Source organism: Cervus canadensis, chromosome 9 (assembly GCF_019320065.1).
Source record: "Cervus canadensis isolate Bull #8, Minnesota chromosome 9, ASM1932006v1, whole genome shotgun sequence".
Classification (NCBI taxonomy): domain Eukaryota; kingdom Metazoa; phylum Chordata; class Mammalia; order Artiodactyla; family Cervidae; genus Cervus; species Cervus canadensis.
Window position 1 is genome coordinate 39,819,596 of NC_057394.1, and position 14,884 is coordinate 39,834,479.

The window sequence follows — 14,884 nt, forward strand, 5'->3', positions numbered from 1 at the left end:
TAGATGGGTGAATGTGTGTGTGCGTGTGTGTGCACGCACACACACTTAGTCATGTCCAGCACTTTGTGATCCCATGGACTGTAGCCCACCAGGCTCCTCTGTCCATGAAATTTTCTAGGCAAGAATACTGGAATGGGTGTCATTTCCTACTCCAGGGGATCTTCCAGACCCAGGGATTGAACCTGTATCTCTTGTGTCTCCTATATTGGCAGGTGGATTCTTTACCACTGTGCCACCTGGGAAGCCACAAATGGATGAATAACAGGATTAAAAGTTGGGCTAGATTTAATAAATATATACCAACTATTGCAAAATTTCCTTACTGCTTATTTAATAGTATTTTTTCCCTCTAGAACCACTGTTTGGCTTAAAAACTAGACAAGGGCAAGATAGTGAAAGTCGCTCAGTGGTGTCCAACACCTTGCTATCCCATGGATATACAGTCTGTGGAATTCTCTAGACCAGAATACTGGAGTGGGTAGTAGTCCCCTTCTCCAAGGGATTGTCCCAACCCAGGGATCAAACCCAGGTCTCCCGCAAGGCAGGCGGATTCTTTACCAGCAGGATCGTTTTTTAGTAAGTATCTATTGAAAATAAGGGTCTAAGATTTGGTAGGATTTTTTGTTGGTACTGTCTCACTCACTCCTAGCAATTATATTCTTCCTTATCATCCCTCATCCCACATAGAAGGGTTAGAATTTGTGGTTTTAAATGCTATTAATTTCACTGATAATCATTTTTTGACATGGTTTAATTTAGACATGCGTATAGAAAGTTTTGCTAATATAGTTAAGGCCAGTGAAAGAACTTAAAAAGTGTTTTAAGAAATTATCTCTCAGCTGTTTTTTTCACTCAGTCGGCTCTATGTAGAGAGAAATTCTTCAGACACTAGTTTCAGTGAAAGATTATTTTGATTTTTGCCCAGCTTGAAAGTTTTTCATATTTCTTTGAAGTTTCATTTATACTGTGAGAACCCAAATTGTCATGCTATCTAACAACATGAAATTTGATCAATATTTTATTTTTTTCTAATTGGCCATGTGAAATAATACAATGCATGTAAGATGCCTCAAACTTATTGTTTTATCCTTGCAGTTCAATATCAACTAAACTTGATTCTCTCCTTTGGCATGACCAAGTGAAAACATAAAGAAAACATTCAACATCATTTAGCAATTGTCTGGAAACAGGAAGCCAAACTATTATCTATAGCACAGGGCAATCCCATTGTGGAAATTTCACCCTGGCTGTAACCTTTTATCTTGTTCTGCTCCTACACCCGGGTCATATTATGCACTGCTTTGTGCTAGTTTGACAAGAACTAATGTGGATGCTTAAATATTTTAAAGGCTGAACGCTTCAGAATGATAAAATACAGAGCTGATCAACCCTTCCTGTTGCATTTGTGGTTAATGATAAAGATAAAGTAATTTAATACTTTTTTTTTTTTTTGGTCTATTAGTAGTTTCAACAACAAACATTAAAGTTCCTTGAAGGAAAATCTTCAAATAAGGCCATGCAATGACATTTTTTAACTACAGTTGTTTTTTATTCAGCCATAAAATCTATCTTTCATAAAGAAACCCACTTACATGTCTTACTTCAGTGAAGGTTATTTGTAGACTGAAGGTCTTTTCTTGTCAAGATATGATGAATACCATGTGTGAAGACAGAAGAGCATCAGACCTGTATTAGCTGGAAAACCCACTGATCTGTGAATAACCTAAAAAAGAAAACCTGAAGATTAGCAACGTCGCTTTTAAGAATGATCCATCAAATTCAACAAGCAGATTCACAGAGATGAATCATCTGGTTCCTTTTATACCTACTATACAGTAAAGGTTATTTCCTTTCCCTACAAATAGAAGTTTGGAAATAAAGGGAGACTTTTGAACATCTGTTGGTATAAGTCAATAATCTTAAAGTGCTTCTGATTTTTTAGATATAAATCCTTATTAATGACTATTAAGATGGTGTAGTCAATTCTTTCTTTTTTCTTTCAGTATTAGTTTCAGGATTTCTGGGGAATCACTCTTTATTCTTTTGTAAGTATGTTGTGGAGAAGTCAAATTTTCACACCAAATTTTAATTCTATGCAAGTTGGAATATCTGTTGGAATTATTTTTAGGAATTTCCTACATTGTTTGTATAGATAAGTGAAAATAATTGGATGTTACTCTTTTGAATGTTATGCTGGTCGATTAAAAGAATAAAAAGATTCAAATTCTGTTAAAAGTAAATGTTTTATTTTATAATTTTTAAATCTAATATAGTTTCAAAAGTATGGACTTAAAATACAAATTTCACAGTATAATTGTTCTTAGTTTTAATATGTTGTGTTGGGAATGTTTTCACTTCTTTTTACATTGAACTTGAATGTATAGAATGACTTAAAACAGAAAGTACTAAAAAGAAATCACATAATTTTTCATGTTTATTTCATGCCGGCATTTTCAGTAAATAAGTAAGTCAATATAATTTAAAATAAATTGATATGAGGCAGCAAAAAGAAATAATTACATTGCAATGCAGCCATGGAAACTGAATATTTTTTTTGGCCTTACCTCCTAAAAAAGATTTCTGACAAAATACACTTCAGTAATTCGAATTAACCATTAGGTGATTTTTTTGTTGTTGATGTGAGGTTAGCAGGAACTAAGACTCTAAGTTTATTTTCTTTAAAAATGTTGGTATTATTTTAGGAGGATGTCTTTTTGTAAAATTTTAACTATGCCTATTTAAGTAATTAATTTACAACATGCCCAACATAATAAAAAATAGTTTTTATAGTGACTGAATTATAAACTTTCTGTGTGTTCAAGTAATTAATAATCATTTGTGATTTGGTATTCTGTAATGTTATTTATAACCATTTTCATTATGTAAATTAAATAGCAAAATAGAAACACCATTTCTTAAAGAGTGAGTTATAGTTTAATGAAGGAGAAGTTTGCTGTCAGAAAGATTTTAATGTTTGAAACCACTCAAAGGCATTTGAAGACTTCATCCCTCATCAGAGTTTCTTACAGGAATGAAAACATAAGGAAGATCTAAAAATTCAAGGACCTAAACTGATTTTGTTTTATATGAAATTTGAGGGCATGTTTTACAGAACTACTTTTCCCCCCTATAAGTCAGATATTAACTATTGTAGAAAACACATTAAGTTCTGAACTTTTACAAAATTCTATTTTTTTATGATTAATTTTTCTAAAATTGCGCATAGCAGTCTCAGGTCAAAAAGAGTAAGGAATGAAAATTCTTCTGACTATTTAGAAGCTTAAACACTGCAAGAGCCCTTGAAGCTTTCGTCCCACAAACTAGAACAGCCATAAATCATAAATGAATACGGGAGAAAGCCCCGTCAGTGATCTTTAGATACAGGACTGCAGCAAAGCGAAAAACATGGAGTTTGAGAATTTAGCACCTAAGGTCCAGCTAAATATTATTGATTTTAACTTAAGCTGAAATAGTCACCCATTTGATTTAATAATCCTTTCTGTGGATGATAAACCAAAATTTAACTAAATAAAATTAAAAAATGGCTTTAAATAGATGCGGCATTTATGATATACAAAGATAGAAACAATTTAATTAAGCAATAATGTTCATGGCGCTGGAGCAATAAACAATATATGCAGCTGATTAAATGCAGGAGTTCAGGGTGAAATCCTCCTTTCGGAAATAGCTGTCCACGGATCCTTCTAGTCCTTTATTTGGTGGTGTGAGATGTGACTCCAGGGGGATCATGGACATTGGCTTTGTGTCACATTTCCCCTGCTCTGCTATGCTTTGTGGTCGTATTTAGTCATTGGTGGGACCCAAGACTGAGTTTTAGACTAGAAAATGGCAATTTCTTTTCATTCAAAACTGAAAATTATACTTTTTTTCCTCTTAAAGAAGTCTACTGATTTTCTTTCGGGAATCACTGGCTTCACACAGCATTGCCGATAGCTACTGGGGCATTGATTTTTTCTTTCTTATTTTCACTCTATTCCTTTTACTGGGCTCCAAAATTGGGGGTCAGTTTCTGAATGTCAACTGTTCTTAAAAAAAACAGCTTAAACAATCTGGAACTGGTTCTAATATGGAAGTGTATCAGTAACAATTCTAGACCATGGGCAAGTGTAGAAGGCAAGAAAAAAAACAAAAAAACCAGAGAAATTTAACAGTAAGGTACTATGATATGGTGCAGCTGCAGAATATTACAGCAATTAGAAAAAAAATGTTTTTTTCTTCCCCCAAATCTCCCTTTACACTTTGCTTCTGGAAATTTGGATCTATTAGGTTGCAAATGAATGTATATTTCATGATTCAACTTTTTTGTTCAAAAATGTGTATATTCTGGTTCACATATATGTATATATAAGTTTAGGATTGGGCTATTGTATTTTTTTTTACATATGTGTCTTTTTCTATAATGTTTTCAGAAAATAAAGTGAATATTATAAAATAAAAAAATAAAATAACAAGTAAACTAAAAAATCCACACAAAGAGTAATGTTTTTGGTTCTTGTTACTGCACCCACCACTTCAGTGTATAAAATATTAACTTATTTTTATGAAAACATACTTACATAAAAGTTAAAATTTAAAAATTGAAAGTATTTAATATATTTTTAAAAACTTATTTTCTTCTAACTATTTAAACTCAAGTAAAATTAAAAGTAAGAACACAAATTATTAAGGGATCAATAGTATCTAAAAAAAGTTGAAATTTCAATTTAGTATTTTAAAAAATTGATTAAATTGCATCATTTTTGATGAAATAAAATAATTCCTAATTGTAGTGTTCATGACTATCTAATAGCCAGTGTAAATAATTTGTATTTAGTGCAAGTGCCATCTAGACCTCATCTATAGAAATTGAAAGGTAATATAAATTTCTTAATATGACAAAATATTTCAACTACCATGTGCCAATTATTGCAAAAACAGTGTTAATTCATGGAAGTCACTGACTTTAATATAAAGAGAAACAAGAAAATGGCTGATGGGCTCTGGTAGGAAACACTACTTCTCATGCAAGGATCTATTATTAATATATTCATGCTCTCTGGGAGGAAGAATTTATATTAATTAGCATGCATTCTCTATAACTTAAATGTTTCTACTGTAGTTTGCAGCACAACCTACAAAGCTTAGGGCACTGCAACATAGCTGTCTTATTTGGAGGGCACTGGACAAAGAGACACATGAAGCATTTCTGTATTAGGGACAGAGCAGATGTTTAAGACTGTAAGTTGTGCTGGGCCAATGCTAAGTGATAGATACTCATGATAGTGGTGCCCAAGTGTTTTTAAAATACTTTCATTTTGCATGTGTGTTTGTGGTATACAAGATCCTGTAGAGCACGAGGTTCATCCAAGGCTGCTGCTGCTAAGTCACTTCAGTCGTGTCCGACTCCGTGTGATCCCATAGAAGGCAGTCCACCAGGCTCCCCCGTCCCTGGGATTCTCCAGGCAAGACCACTGGAGTGGGGTGCCATTGCCTTCTCTGTCATCCAAGGCAGAGGGCCCTCAAACTTGGATCTAATGCAAGTGCTATCTATTGTTTATCTCAAATATAAATATGTATGGAGTACCTATTATATCCAAGACATGGAGCTATAGTGAAAACCAAAGAACATGATGTCCCTACTGAACAGATTTTTAACATCCTATGAGTGATGTGAAGCAAGAAGTACGCACACACATCAATTGCACCAAAGGAAGGTTGACCGGAAAAGGAGCTATATTGAAAATACAAAGATGAATTCCAGTTGGGGATATATGATTACTTTGCATTTTAAATAGACTTTGAAGAACTGGTAGGATTTAAACAAATAAGGTGAAGAAGGCATTCTAGGAATAGTCAGATTTTGAAAAGGGATAAAGGTAGATTTAGGATGGTAGATAGCCTAACACATTAGGGAGAGACATTTGTATTTTATTCTATATGCTATGAGAGATATGGTGAGTTTTTGAGAAGAGGCATGGTATGATCACTTGACTAATTTGGGAATACACTTAATTGAAACATTCCTGCTTGTTTAAATAATACCTATCTAGTGATGGGCTTGTCAAAACACAGAATATGGATGGATTTCGAGGAAATTAAATATTTAGTGGCCTCAAGTTCTTGTCTAACACCATACTCATTTAAGTATAGGCATTTCCCAGAACAAAAGATGGATTATAAAAGCCAGGTATTTTATTCCTTAATTGCTATAGAAGCTAGTCTCCAGTTAAAGCTCTGAGCTTTAGCTGATGTTAAGAATGTTTCAGCAAAAGTTAAGTTTAATAGAATGCATTAATTCTTCCCTGTAACAACCAGAACGTAGCACAAATTTTAGAATGCATTTACAGCATGTTAAAAGGGCAGGCATTTATAAGGATAGAACAAACCACCTTGCTGTTTTAGCTAGAATATAGGAATATAGACGACTATATTGTAAAATAATTGACTTCATAGCTCTTTTCAAGAAATAAATGCCATATACATTTATGAAGTAAATGGAGAAAATATCAAATAGTTATGGAGAAAATATCAAATTTTATGGAGAAATTTATGGAGAGAATATCAAAAAGTGTTGGCTATTGGGAATTGAGTCATATTTAGGATTTTAGTCTTTGCAAGTTTTATTTTCCAAGTTTTATTTTCCAAGTATAGAACAGAAGCTAGAATCCTGGAAAGAATTAATTTTTCCTTCTAGGAGAAGCATTAAATACCAGTTTAAAATTATTAGGTGATAAACACAGACAGAAAAATAACCACAAGTTTCCAAATATCCTAAAATAAGAAAGTGGACAACCTTAGGTAAAAGAATATGAGTCACATATTTGCTGGTTTGTTTTTCACTGAGAACACCATTGTTTTCTTGACATGTTCAAGAAATACCTATAAGTTGGTGAACATTTGTCCCTTCTCCAATTTACCTGCAATATTGTAGGTTAGCTGTCTGGTTGATTCTTTTCCAATAAACTACCATTGAAAGTGTTTACAAGTTCAATTTCAAGGAGTTTGGAGACAGAATAGTCTCAAATGGAAATGAGAGACATTGGGTTTAAGCAGCTTTGGACTCTATGGCAGTAGTCCCTCTAGACCCACAGATGTCAATTTGTTTTGCACTAAAAATATGATCTTTTCTCCAACATCTGTGAGAAGGGAAATTTTCAAATGGAGTGTGGATCCAACTCTGAGTTTAAATCTTGTATGTGGATTGAAGCAGATTTAGTAGGGACATCTGTGATGTATCTTGGGTAGAAACATATGGCAATAATAAATACTATTATACAATGAATAATCACATTTTAATACAATTTTAGTAGTCTGCTTTCCTTATCCAACATTTGCTGTTCTGAAGTGAACTCTTACTGCTCTCCTCCTTATTTTTTTAAAAAGATTAATTTCCTTAATTGCTTATTGCTGTGGTATTTAGTCCCTTGTCATAGCTCTTTAACTAGAGTATAAAAAACTATATTGCATTCAGAACCAGGAAATATTAAATGAGATCCAGACTTCAGCAAATCAGAAGACTAATTAGGAATTTATCTAATTCTATGAAGAAAAACATCTCATTTTTATCGTTCTCATTAAATGAATACTTTATTCTTTACAGAGGCTTTCATTTTAAGGCATTAATAAACACAGAAATAACGGAACTTTAAGCAAAGCAGTGACAACATTGGTTAGCTTAAGTTTCTCAAATTTCTGTCTAAATTAAAATTCAAAATGATTTTATAAATAGGCCAGATAAAACAATTACATAAAGAAGAGATGTATGACTGTGGGAATATATTGCTTTATCTTGGCTATGGGTGTTGCCAAAAAACATACAAAATCTATTTTGTGTAACATAAACTGACTAGAACAAGACCTACATAAAGCATTAAATCAGTAGTTAATATAAGACAGGATTTATAAGAAGAACTCATTATAAACCAATCAACCTTAATTATAAGTCAATTTATGTAATCACTGACTGTGTAACAAATGATATAAGAATATATATCCTGGTTCTCATTGTGTTCAAGTAATACATGATCATATGGACATGCATTATATAAATATGCAACTCCAGACAATAGGATGAACAGAGTTTAAACCAGATTTCAAGACCAAGGGTTGATACTAGAGTGTGCAGTTATGCCATCAGAAATCTTTATAAAGTAACTGAAAACTTTCACCTCGTCCTGCTACCTTTGAGATATACTTGCAGATTATACAGCCGTCATGCTCAGTCGCTCAGTCAAGTCTGCCTCTTTGCAATCCCATGGATCGTAGCCTGCCAGGCTCCACTGTCCATGGAATTTTCCAGGCAAGAATACTGGAGTGGATTGCTATTTTCTACTCCAGATCTTTCCCACCCAGGGATCGAACCTTAGTTGCCTGCTTTTCCTACACTGGTCTTCCCTTGTGGCTCAGATGGCTTCTCTTGTGGCTCAGATTGTGGCTTGCAATGTGAGAGACCTGGATTTGATGGCTGGGTTGGGAAGATTCCCTGGAGGAGGGCATGGCAACCCACTCCAGCATTCTTGCCTGGAGAATCCTCATCGACAAGGAACCTGAAGGACTACAGTCCATGGAGTTGCAAAGAGTCAGATACGACTGAGCGACTAAGCACTGCTACATTGGCAGGTGGATTCTTTACCACTGAGTCACTTGGGAAACCCGCTGGCACATAAAACCAAATTATGAGAGCCCAACATATGCTTTAGGAGACAAAGATCTGTTGGCGGGTTTTAATGATTTAGCATAAAATCTCATGGTGAGACAAGCATAGCTCTGAAGCATGACTTTGCTCCCTGTGTGTTACCCTGCTGCTTTCTTAGTGGTGCTACCAAATATCTTTATATTAATTGAGAAGATTCCATAAAGTTTGAATGTATGAGATCTACCAGCCTTAGGTCACTGATTTTCCTCACTCTTAACTCTAAGAAAAAAAAAATTTCTTTAAAAAAAGAGTAAATTAGAGTGGGAGGTAATAGATATAGTAGAAGAAAAGAACAGCTTCTGAAAAGGTTTATGCAACAAAACTGAAACATTAATTCATTGACTAATTGATTAGTAGTAGTAATAGAGAGAGATCAGTTGGTACCCACTAGACAATGGCATGGTAGTTTCCCCTAAATACAAGGTGGTTGTTTCTTCTCCATACTTTTATTCACTTATTTAACACACAAACCAGACCAGTTTTAAATACATCATTCTTTAATGATGCATCTGAGAGGTTAGAGTCCTTTTTACTCTATAGTATTTGTTTGGTATGTTGACTATTTATTGAACTGCTATTTGTTTCTTGTAATATATCTAGTCCTCCTTCTGTTTTTCATTTTCTTTTCTACACTGGAAGCTTAATCCTCTATCACCAGAAGAAGCATTGAATAAAACATTTTATTGCTTTGGATTTTGAGATAAACTCTACAATTTAATAATGACTGTTCATGATATAGCTCTGAGATAGTATTTGTATCTCTTTCTGGAAAGTACATATGCTGTTTTCTAGTGATTATAGACAAGTATATTTTATACTATCATTGAGGGATTTTGCTACGATTTAACAACTTTATCAGAAAACCATCGTAGTTAATAGAAATTCATATTTTAATCTTAATTAAAATCTTAATCTTTAATCTTCTTTGCTTTTTCCTTCCTTTCTTATTTTTTGGGGAGGCTTCCCTGGTAGCTCAGAGGGTAAAGAGTCTGCCTGCAATGTGGGAGACCCGGATTCAATCTCTAGGTCAGGAAGATCCCATGGAGAAGGAAATGGCAACCCATTCTGGTATTCTTGCCTGCAAAATCCTATGGATGGAGGAGCCTGGTAGGCTCCAGTCCATGGGGTTGCAAATAGTTGGACATAACTGAGCAACTTCATTTTCACTTTCACTTTTCACCTTACTTTTGCTCATTTGTGTTAGAAAGAGAAGCGATTTATTTTTTTATAATATTTTGAAAAATTTTGAAGTAATATAGGTGTTTCCTTTGGAGATATAAATGAATGATTCTGCGAAATACAGACCAAAGAACTGTTGGGATTTTCAGTTTCTCTGGTGGAGATTTCCTAAGATCTTCTAGAACGAGAAGGACACAGATGTAATACAAGGTAATTTAAAGAGGTCTGATTGGGAAAAGGCTTAAAGTGATTCTATTGTGTCAAAAAGCATCTGAGCTTTTTTTTAAAGGCTAAAATGTTAGAATTTTTTTTCAAGACTGAAATGAGTTGAAACTCTCCTCCATAATTAAGTAATAATATGTGACAAAGCATGAGTTATTGCATAATAATTCATACCTTTTTGCTTTGCTAAGAATGAGGCCATAGGATGAGTGCTTGTTTAAATGCACAAGTTATGAGTTATTACATCATAATTCACACCTTGAAGTACCATATTGTGATTATAAAATGGCCCTGTGCAAATATTATTAATTTTTAAAGTTCAGAAATAAATTATTAAAAAATAACACATTATGACTTCAAAAGATCCTCTCTAATGTGAATTCATTAAAAATGGAATGAAAACTAAATTAGTACACATGGAACCAGAATTATATATAACCTTTCTTGTTGAGCTGTTTTCATTGACATATGGCTGTGAAGCATCTGCTATCGAACCTGTAGCTGTTGTGTAGATGTTTTTTTTCTTTAATATTCCAACTCGCAATGTATGTTAGCTTGATTTTTTTTTCTCTCAGGGACATAACTCAGTAGTGGCAATAAGTTGGTCTTTACAGTCACTTTTAGTATTGCTAATTTTGTTTAGCAGCATTGCATAACAAAATTGTGAAGAGCAACTCTCTTCAGCATTTGAGGACTAAGCCCTAGGCTTTGAAGTCCATCTTGGCTTCTAGGACAGTGACTTTTACTGGTATCCCTCTCCCTTCCCTTTCCCCATATTGCTCACCAATTTCTTTTAATCTTTCTCCCCATTGCCTTTGGGTGGTCTCCAAAATTCTTGCAATATTTCATTTTTTTCTCTGTTAAGTCCTACTCCACCAAGGTTCTATTTCAATGATACTTCTCTATGCAGATAACTCCCTAATATAGCTCAATTTCTAAAATTTCACTCATAATCCAAATTACCAATATTTCCTATTATTATTTTCATTATTCTAGTTATTATTCTCTACCTAGAAATTTAACATATCAAAAATAGGCCCTTGTTATTCTCTCTAAAGTGGCTCCTCTTCCCTCCATGGCTTTCAGTCCCTGAGGTTAAAAGCTTTTTTACCCTTTTATATTACCCTTTATATATTGTTTACCCTTTTATATTTTTGAACTATTAAGCAACTACTTTGTACTAGTTACTCAGTGAAGAATTATTTAAGGAGAATATCCTTAAAGAACTTGCGTGGTAATAAAAGAAACAGTTATGCAAATTTGAAGAAGAATGTGATATGCATAGCAGAACAAATAAATACATTCAATTGCTTCTACTTGCAATACTCATGAAAAGCTTTGTGGAGAAGTGATTCTGGAGATGGTCTTGGATGAGTGGAATTTCTAAGAACAGATAAGTTACTGCAGGGCAATCAAAAGCACAAGCAAAGACTTGTGGTAGGTCTTCGTATAGGTGAGGATACCAGAAGTTCTCATTATATTTCAGTGTTAAAATACCTCTTTCAGGAAAGCGTAGGTGTTGTTTTATTATTTTAATGTTCCTACTTGGCAAAATAAAAATTGACAAAACTGTGTCAGTCCTGTGAAAATTTTTACATTATAGTAATAAATTTGAAGCACAGGAAATCATTGCTCTGTATAGACAGTGAAAAAGTCCTTTTCTCATACTACATCTATCTTATTTGTTTCAGACTCTTCTCCAAACTCTCCATTTATGTGACTGTAACCTTAATTTAGAAATTCACTGTTTCATTCTTAGTTACTATAACACCCTTTCAACTGGTTTCATCCCATCTATTCTTTTTATGTTCTATGTAGTACACTATCAAATTAAGTTTCCAAAAAATCCTAATTTCTTTCTATTTCTCTTATGATCCTGAGATTATTATATCTATCTCCTTCCTGTTCAAAGTTCTACATTCAGCTTTTAGGCTTCTCTGATATTTGCTTCATAAACATATTTTAGAAACTTTTCATGAAACATGACATGATGCTGGCCTTCCAGTCTTCTGCAAAAATATCCTGTTTTCATGCTTTTCCAAATCTTGTTTATTCTTCAAGTCACCCCTACATACCCTCTACTCTTCCACCAATTCCATCTGAAGTTGGACTTTCTCCATGAAATAGTATTTAATCATTGCAACTATCATCTTTCCTTCCATACTAATTTTCAAACTTCTGTTATACTCAATGGTAAAATATTATGTCATTCAATACAAATTATTTAAAAATATCTATTCAGTTTAAAGCACTGTTGGTAATAAAGAAAAGGAGAAGGGAAAATATCATTACTGTGTTTTTTACATATTAGGCACTGCTTAGTATTTTTAAATATCTAAATACTGATCTTTATGCAGCTTTCAACCCAGATATGAATGAATCCATCTGCAAATGCAGGAGAGTTAGGTTTGATCCCTGGGTTGGGAAGATCCCCTGGAGGAGGAAATGGCAACCCACTCCAGTATTCTTGCCTAGGAAATCTCACCAACAGAGAAGATTATTGGGCCACAGTCCATGGGGTAGCAAAAAGTCTGACACAACTTGGCCACTGAGCACTCATGAAGAGTCAGTTGCAAATCTGTGAAGTAAAGAGACTATGCTAAATGCAGGTTACAGGTCATCATGGAGAAAGGGCTCAGTGACTCTGAGTGGTGTGATGAGAAATGGTTTCAAGAACAAGGTGGCATGAACTGGGCCTAAGAGGGAGAGTGGACTTTAAGATGTGCAGAAATAAGTACAAGGTAATCCAGGCATAGGGAATATCCTGTGTGATTGCAAAGACTTAGAAAAATGTTGAATATATTTAGAGAAGAGTGATTAGTCCCATTTGGCTATATCTGAGTTTAATCGGTCATTGATCTCTAATTGCTTCATTAGACTGTTTCCTTACAGCTACATTAAAAGCCTCTGGAAACATGGAATGCTACATCACTTTTTAACAATGTCCTAAAGAAGGTAGCACAGGCTAAGGCTATAATATTCACTCAATAAATGTATATTTAATTAGTTCAATTTTATTAAGCACGAAGCTTTTCCTAATAATTTTTTTTGCCTTTATGTGTCACTTTTATTCTTTAGATCTTTATGTAAAGTCACTTGCCTATTTGATCTTTCACAGAGCTTGCTTGCTGAAGTTAGGAATCTTTTTAGATGTACTTTTACAAAGTATTTAAATAATTAGCTGAATGGGCAATGATTAAGATTCCATGCTTCAAATGAAGCCAGCTTTTACATTGCGTAATTCTCTGACACTCTAATTTTTCAGACTTCTGATACTTTATCATTATAAAATGTTTCACATTTATTCTTATTTGTTTAGTAGACAATTATCTAGTGCCTATTTCATGCCGAGTTCTGGCACAGAGATTGGAAGATTCAGGGAGAACCAAGTTCCATACGACTAATAGCAGAGAACAATTCAGAATGTTGACGATGCAGTTGGAACTTAAGAAGAATGAGGGAAAACCATTTATTATCTAAAGTAGATCTCTCAAAGTTTAGTCCAGTCATGTCCCATATACATACTTTCAAAATCAACTAGGAGTCAACCATTTTAATGCATGAGACATGACTCTTTGATCTCAAGCAATTCACAGCCTTGAAAGGACCAATGGTATAATGTGGATATAATTTTCTCAATATAGATTTGTGACTACTTTTTAACAGGCTCATTTCTACTTCTTCTTATAAATAAAACCTGAAGCTTCTCATGTCATAAATGCCATAATGGTGTATATGAAAATGATTTTCTTTTCAAGGACAAAAAGTAAACTTACATAACTCAACATGCCTTAGTTGGGATAATGCATATGAAGTAGCCATTGATATCATTATTGGAATCAACTGAGGTTCATTACCATAGTGGGATTCTTGTGACAGGCATCTGCAACTTCCAAAATACATGCTTAATTTTGCTTGCATAAATTAACTGTTTTACTGCTGAAATTGCATCAGATAGCAGACAAAGTCAGTCTATGATATGGGGGAACAAAAAAACCTTTGCTCTTGGAACTGTGTTTATGGTTTAATGAAATGTTTCTAACAAGACTTTTTATTTCAACCACTAAAAGTGGGTCTTTGCTGAATTACTTCTCCTGCCTTTAAACTCTTACTCTAGATAAGATGATGGAGGAAGGGCAAGAGAAAATCAAAAAACAAACTTAATAACACCATACCTTCGAAGTGGCTTGATTTATAATGAGTTTGTGGGAACATTCTGAACCTATTTCATGTTGAATTACAGTCCACCTTTACAAGTGGCTGCTACAGAAAGAGTTCATGAACATACTCCTCACACTCCTTCAATCCTCTTCCTGCTCAGCCCCTAAAATTTAAAATGTGATACAAACAAAATGCGTCTATAAATTTATATAGTAACTACACAAACAAATGCAAACTCATTCTTAGTAACCATAAAATTACCTTCTGTTATCTATCACTTTGTGAATTATAGTTTCATCGCTTGGAAGAGCCCACGGCACAGAATAACACTGCTTTTCTTCCTACCTCTGTGTCACGGCTGCTCTCCTGGCTGGAATAGCAATCAATAGTCTCACAGATAAACAAATGATTAAAGGGCAAGATGAACTACTGTAAATAGGGATCACGTTATCTGCTTTTGCTCTGAATATAATTTAAAAAAAATCAGTGTTGAATTTTTGGGCACCAGGCTAGAATCATAATCTCATCAATGTTCTTTTGTTTCTCTGATTTCACTTTTTAAAAATCTTCTTCAGAAAGAATAAGTTTGCAAACAGGTACAATGTAAACTATGCAATAGAGGTATAT

The 14,884-nt window shown here is 33.9% G+C and overlaps 1 long non-coding RNA gene across 2 annotated transcripts in view; it reads right to left on the reverse strand.

Moving 5' to 3' along the window:
• Positions 1-14,595, reverse strand: part of LOC122447473 — a 28,533-nt gene extending 13,938 nt beyond the window's left edge. For both annotated transcript variants that reach the window (XR_006271250.1, XR_006271249.1), the window contains exons 1-2: positions 14,519-14,595; positions 1,593-1,723 (exon numbers count right to left, since the gene is read on the reverse strand). This is a non-coding gene — a long non-coding RNA (uncharacterized LOC122447473). The remainder of the gene's footprint in view (positions 1-1,592; positions 1,724-14,518) is intronic.
• Positions 14,596-14,884: the final 289 nt, after the last annotated feature.